Source organism: Sorex araneus, chromosome 9, assembly GCF_027595985.1.
Source record: "Sorex araneus isolate mSorAra2 chromosome 9, mSorAra2.pri, whole genome shotgun sequence".
Lineage (NCBI taxonomy): Eukaryota > Metazoa > Chordata > Mammalia > Eulipotyphla > Soricidae > Sorex > Sorex araneus.
Window position 1 is genome coordinate 66,083,557 of NC_073310.1, and position 7,213 is coordinate 66,090,769.

The window sequence follows — 7,213 nt, forward strand, 5'->3', positions numbered from 1 at the left end:
ATTCATTTATGGAATAGAGAGTCAAAACAAGAACATAGAGAGCACTGGACAAGGGTAACACATGGATATTGGAATACAGACTTACCAAACATTGGGGGGAGAATCAGTGGAACCAAACTAGAAGGGACACAAGGACAAGTGGGGTGTCCTGGTAGGGTGAAGTAAGTTAGTATCAATAGCACACGTTTTAACACGATTGTGTTGTAATAAAAGACTATAAACTGTAATAGCACTGTAGCACTGTCATCCCTTTAATCATCGATTTACTCCAGCGGGCACCAGTAGTGTCTGCATTTGCCCCAGCCCAGAGATTTTAGCATCAAAAACTTTATGCTCTCTCTCCGCAGATGCGGCGCGCCAGCTGGATGTCCTTGGGCATGATGGTGACGCGCTTGGTGTGGATGGCGCACAGGCTGGTGTCCTCAAAGAGCCCCACCAGGTCGGCCTCGCAGGCCTCCTGCAGCGCGGGGACAGCGAGCTCTGGAAGCGCAGGTGGGTCTTGAAGTCCTGCGCGATCTCGCGCACCAGCCACTGGTGCGGGTGAGCAGCTCGGTGGCCTCCTGGGACCCGGCAGCTGCGGGTGAGCAGCTCGGTGGCCTCCTGGTGGCCGCGTGCCCTTGCGGGACGCCTTGGTGGGCAGCTGCTTGCTGGGCACCTTCCCGCCCGTCGACCTGCGCGCGGGCTGCTAAGTACGCGAGCACTCTCATCTGCTAAGTACGAGCACTCTCGTCCTTCCCAACTCAGCTGGAGACGCCTTCAGGGTAGGGAAATGAGACCCATTTCCGCTACTGTTGTTGGCATACTGAGTACATCACGGGTGGCTCGCCAGGCTCTGCGTGCGGGCGGGATACTCCCGGCAGCTTGACAGTTGGGGTGGGGAGGGGCTTCTTTGGGGCGATCTCTAATCGTCCCTGCGGGTGCTCCCAGCCTATGGCATGTGAGTTCCTGGTGACCAGCCTGCTGTGACAATTCGCAGGCTGACAACACGCACCTGCCTGCGTCTCCGGGCGGCGCCTGGGCACCTGCGGCCTCAGGGTGACCTCCTCGCGGTGGGTGGAGTGCGCCGGAGGGTGTGGGAGAGTTGGCGAGCGAGACCCCTGGCGTAGGGCCTGCGCCAGGTCGGACACCTGAGCCGAGTCCCGAGTCACCCGGTGGTTGGAGGACAGCGTCCTGCAGTGGACAAGCCATTGCGAGCGTCGCTGTGACTGTCCCATGCTTGACGGCCTTGTGGCTCGCCAGGCTGGGGGAGGCGGTGATGCTGCGGCCGCCGCCACAGTTTTACCTCGCCCTGCGGATGCCACTCCGCCTCTGTCCCCAGGGCGGCCGGTGGAAACGTCAGCACTGCAGCGGGGAGCATCACAGTTCCAGCGGGAAGAGTCACAGTTCCAGCGGGGAGAGTCACAGTTCCAGCGCGGAGCGTCACAGTTCCAGCGGGGAGCGTCACAGTTCCAGCGGGGAGCGTCACAGTTCCAGCGGGGAATGTCACAGTTCCAGCGGGGACCGTCGGAGTTCCAGCAGGGAGTGTCGCAGTTCCAGTGGGGACCGTCGGAGTTCCAGCGGGGAGAGTCACAGTTCCAGCGGGGACCGTCACAGTTCCAGCGGGGAGAGTCACAGTTCCAGCGGGGACCGTCGGAGTTCCAGCGGGGAGTCACAGTTCCAGCGGGGAGAGTCACAGTTCCAGCGGGGAGAGTCACAGTTCCAGCGGGGAGAGTCACAGTTCCAGCGGGGAGAGTCACAGTTCCAGCGGGGAGAGTCACAGTTCCAGCGGGGACCGTCACAGTTCCAGTGGGGAGAGTCACAGTTCCAGCGGGGAGCGTCACAGTTCCAGCGGGGAGCGTCACAGTTCCAGCGGGGAGCGTCACAGTTCCAGCGGGGATTGCACCCGAACTCGGTGCCTGGCCGCTGCCGCGCGCCCCCCAGAGCGAGCCGTGAGCGGTGAGCGGGGTCGGAGAGCGCCGGGGTTCGACGGGCGTCGGCGCCGTCTCGCCTTCAACTCTGAAACTGTAACAGACTACAATAAAATTGAACTGAATAATAAGCTGGAGCGGTCGAGTAAGCCACCCGGTATTGAAAAGATCAGTAGGGTATTAGAAGAAATGGTTGGCAAATGAAATTACTGTCCTCACCAACGACAGCAGTTGTGTTTAGGATGACAATTTCAGTAGACGAGTATTTATTTTAAAAGACCTATATTTCTTAAGTCTTTTTTTGGACAAGAAAAATCAGAGATACAGACATGGTTGTTATAAAATCTATGTTTAACTGTATGTGGCTTATTTGCTTCACTCTAAATCCTCAGGTTGAAATCTGAAATGGCAATTTTGACGATTACAGAATTGTCAAAAAGAAAGAAATTATTTCAATTTCCTGCAAAAAATCAAAACTAGATTTTTTTCTTATCTTCTTAATGTTCAAAGGTTTAAGACAGAAAAAAAGAGATCAGAATACAAGAAAGGAGAGAGAGATGGGAAATATTTTCTAATTTGCCTAGTTTCATAGAGACTTCAAGATCTTCAAAGACACAGGTGATATTTTACACAGTGCTGAATCGTCTCCTAGTCCAGTTAAACAGGATAAAAGGCTCTCGGTGTTTGCCCATTACCTTAGTCACGGTCCGGTGCCTTTTCTCTGATGTTATTGAGGACAAACATGTAGTAGGCAGACGAATGCTTCACATGCAGGTTTAAACGTTTCATGGCTGGAGTTCAACTTCTCCATTCTCTTTCCCTAATGTGTCTTTTCCATTTGTGGCTTGGTGAGGATGGGCACTCCAGGATCAGAATCCCTAGGCTCAAGTCCAAATATATAAATATATTTGATTTGGGACCAGACCTGGCAGTGGTCAGGGCTTCTTCCTGGTTCTGTATTCAGAGATCACCTCTGTCGGTGCTTAGGGGTAGTACTGGGGATAAAACCGGGTCAGCTACATGCAAGGCAAGCACCGTAAACCCTAGACTATCTCTCTGTCCAACAATGTCCCCCAACTTCTATTATTTACTCTGTAGATAGCCTTAAGTGTATTGCGATTTCTGTGCCTTTATTTCATCAGCTGTAAAGCTGAAATTATAATAACAGTGCCTTTCTTATCTGATGGTTATAAACATATGTTTGCAAAAAATTCACTTAGCACTCTGCCTGGATCATAAAAAATGAGAATTAGCTTTATAAATTATTATTGGGTTAAAAAGATCATAAGCCCCAATTTTTAGTTCACTAGTGACCTATCAATTGAACATCAGCTATATAACAGAAATTCTAGGCATAACCGTAATTAAAAGGCCAGTTAATCAACCAAAAGTGAGACATTTTATGATGAACAAAGTAATAGGAAACTATGAAAATGGAAAGTAGAGGTATTTCATTTGAGCTAAGGCTCAGAGAACAATTTCATTGAGAATTTCTATCAGGAATAAATGCTAAATTTTGTCAAATTAGTTTTTAAAAATCTATTTTTTTTAAAAAAAAATTGAGGTTACAAATCACAGTGCTCAAGTTTTATTTGTGGCTCATTCCCAGGGATCAGCCCTGCTGGTGGTGTTTGGGGGATCCTATGTGATGCTGGCGATCAAATCTGTGTTGGTCAAATGCAAGGTCCTATACGTAGGATGCCTTAGGTCCTATACTGTCTCTCTGGGCCAAGACCATCTCTTTACTAGATTAGATTTAAGTATGGTAAACTATATCAATTCATTTTTAATACTGAACTAACATGAATTATTATCCTTCCTATATATGGCTTGATATGCTAAAATTTTAAGAAAATCATGAAGGAGATTGACCCATTGTTTTCTTTGAGTCTCTTCAAGTGATTTTTGATGTCAAGGTAACGATGGTCTCACAGAATGATTTGGGAAATGCTCTTCCCTTTTCAATTTTCATAAAGCATTGTGCAGAATTGCTCTCCAATATTTGCTAAAAAGCACAAATTAAGTCATGTGAGATTCTGAAGTTCTTCTTGCATGAAGATTTTAAACTATAAATTTCTTTTATTGAAGGGACACCAGAGTTTCCAGTTAATGTGTTACCTTTTTTAATGCAAATTGATAACTTAGGCCTTTCAAGGAGTATGTTCATTGCTTCTAAGATGTTAAATTTATTGGCAGAAAGAAATTGATTACATCCCTTTACTAATTAAAAACACTATATTGCCTCTATTCAATACTTCTGGCACAAAATTGGTAGTCTCCTCCCCATCCCCCACTCCCATGACAGAATTTCCACTTGTTTTGAACACAACTAGGCCCTACAGTTTTACTGGTTAGTGGAGAGCCCCTTAAAATAAGACACTTCAATTGCAGTGGCTGGCTGCAAGTTCCTGGATGTGGGTGGGGTCAGGGATCAAATTCAGGCTTTCCTGATGAGCCACACCCCAGGTCCCTCCTTTGCTTCTGACCAAGTGGCTATGTAGCCAGAATTCCAAACATCAGGTTGGATCATCTGTTACAGTCTATCAGAACCCAGGGAACACTTTGATTTACTCCTTTATAATGAACAGCATCATAAAACACCAACCATCATCATTACAGATGAGTAATCAGTAAATCAGTCTTCTGTTTGCCAGTTTTTATTGTTTTATTTATACTCCACAGAAGGGAAAACCATCCAGTGATTGTCTTAAGGCTCAAGCACAGATCATTGGTTTGAGACGTCTCCTCTTTTTCCACATAAATCTTTATTCACATAAATTTCCCTCTAAGTACTTCATCATTTTCATCCCAAGAGTAAGAGGATCCTCACAAATTGATACTCAATTTATGACCACTTGATTAATGATTTCTCAACTTCACAATGGTGCAAAAGTCACGTGCATCAGGAGGAACCGGGCTTTAAATGTTGAATGAGAGCACCCTCTCTTCACTCTTAGTAGAGTAGTAAATAGTATGTGTTCAACTTCCAATACTTTTTTATAAAATAGGCTCTGAGTTAGAAGACTTTGCCTGATTGTAGGTTAAGCTTTGTATCCTGTGCGTGTTTAAGGTTCACTGGGCTCTTACCATGTTTGGTTAGGTTAAGTTTATTAACTCCACTTTCGAAATTGGTATTTTCAACTCCATGAATTTACCAGGATGGAATCCCGTTCTAATTTGAGAAAGATCTGTGTTTTTTTTTTTGCTAATCCAGAGCATATTTTATTATTATTATTATTTTTTAATTGAATCACCATGACAAAAGTTACAAAGCTTACAGGTTTAAGTCTCAGTCATACAATGATCAAACACCCATCCCTTCACCAGTGCACATGTTCCACCACCAAGAATCCCAGTATAAGTCCCATCCCACCCATGCCCCGCCCCCCGCCTGTGTGGCTGATGATTTTTCACTTTACTCTTTACTTTGATTACATTCACTATTTCAACAGAAAACACACTATTATTATTTGGAGTTTCCCCCCAACAATCAGACCTGCCAAATAGGCATCATTTGATAACTTGTTTTCTATTGCTGAGAATGAAGATCATAGGATTTCTGGCATTTTGGTAATTAAGTCCAGAGAAATTTCTGCCAGAAATCGTGTCGCCACAAGCTTGTTCCTCTGTTTAGTGGGCTCTAAAAGATGGCGGTGACCACGCTGCTGGCGCCTCCAAAAGGAAAGGCCGAGGGAGAAAAACCTTTCCCCTCCCGTGGTAGCATAGGGTCATAGCTTAGTTCACAGTATAGAGACATTTCTTCAAGAAGCCACTGGGTTCCAAAATTAGTTAGTGGACATCTGGGATTATGGTTGATCAGGAGCAGAGGAGGCTTTCATGTGGGGCCTCTCAGGGTCTCATCTGGGTGGGCAATTTTCATATTTTTATGTAACTTAAGCCATGAAAACTACCACTAAATCTTACTAAAGACGTATGAATATTATCATAAGGTTTTAGTGGGGATTTTTTATGATGTTCTGATGCTATCCTTTTATTCCACTTGATGATGATGATCACAAATCAAGCTACTTCCAACTTAGCTCTTTAAGACTTGCTGAAGTTTCACTCATAAGTTCTTTAGCAGTTACTATTTTAGACTATTTTTTGGAGATACTGTAGCACTGCACTGCACTGTCATCCCGTTGTTCATCAATTTGCTCAAGCGGGCACCAGTAACGTCTCCATTGTGAGATTTTTTGTTACTGTTTTTGGCATATTGAATACGCAACGGGTAGCTTGCCAGGCTCTGCCATGTGGGCAGGATACTCTTGGTAGCCTGCCGGACTCTCCGAGAGGGAAGGAGGAATCAAACCCAGGTCAGCTGTGTGCAAGGCAAATGCCTTACCCACTGTGCTATTGTTCCAGTCCTTCGGAGATGCTATATGTAAAAAATTCAAAAGAGAATTATAAATAAATTTACATGTCATGCTGTCCTGTATTTGTTCCCTAGGAACAGCTTGGGATTTTTTTAAAATAATTTATTTATTTTTAATTAGAGAATCACCGTGAGGGTACAGTTACAGATTTATACACTTTTGTGCTTATACTTCCCTCATACAAAGTTCGGGAACCCATTCCTTCACCAGTGCCCATTCTCCACCACCCGTAAACCCAGCGTCCCTCCCACCCTCCCCAATCCCATCTCCCCCCCAACCCACCCTGCCACTGTGGCAGGGCATTCCCTTCTGTTTTCTCTCTCTAATTAGCTGTTGTGGTTTGCAATAAAGGTGTTGAGTGGCCGCTGTGCTCAGTCTCTAGCCCTCATTCAGCCCGCAACTCCCTTCCCCCACATGGCCTTCGACTACAATGTAGTTGGTGATCGCTTCTCTGAGTTGCCCGAGAAAGATCTGTGTTTATGTGCTATGTTTTTATGTATTTCCACTCCAAATATATTTGATTTTCCTTACTGATTTGCTTCTTCACTCGCTCTACAGAAGTATATTATTTAATCCTCAAAAATTTGGGAGATTTCTATACATCTGTTCATCACTGATTATTACTTAATTTTAATATGGCATACATAGAAGATAATTGCATTATGGATATTGCAGGTTCAATGAGTGCACTTCAGAGCACGCACATTCTACTGTCTCTGACTTGACTGTTTCAAAAAATATTTCATTTGCTTTATTGATAGTATTGTTGGGATTTTATTGATTTGTGTTGTCTTCTTGCTCAATCAATTGCTGAGACAGCTTTTGTAATTTTTTTTGGCTTTTTGGGTCACACCCGGCAATGCACAGAGGTTACTCCTGGTTCATGCACTCGGGAATTACTCCTGGTGGTGCTTGGGGACCATATGGAAT

General features: G+C 45.1%; 1 pseudogene; it reads right to left on the bottom strand.

Annotated features, from left to right (window-relative positions):
• Positions 1-328: 328 nt before the first annotated feature.
• Positions 329-1,214, bottom strand: LOC105942823 (uncharacterized; annotated as a pseudogene).
• Positions 1,215-7,213: the final 5,999 nt, after the last annotated feature.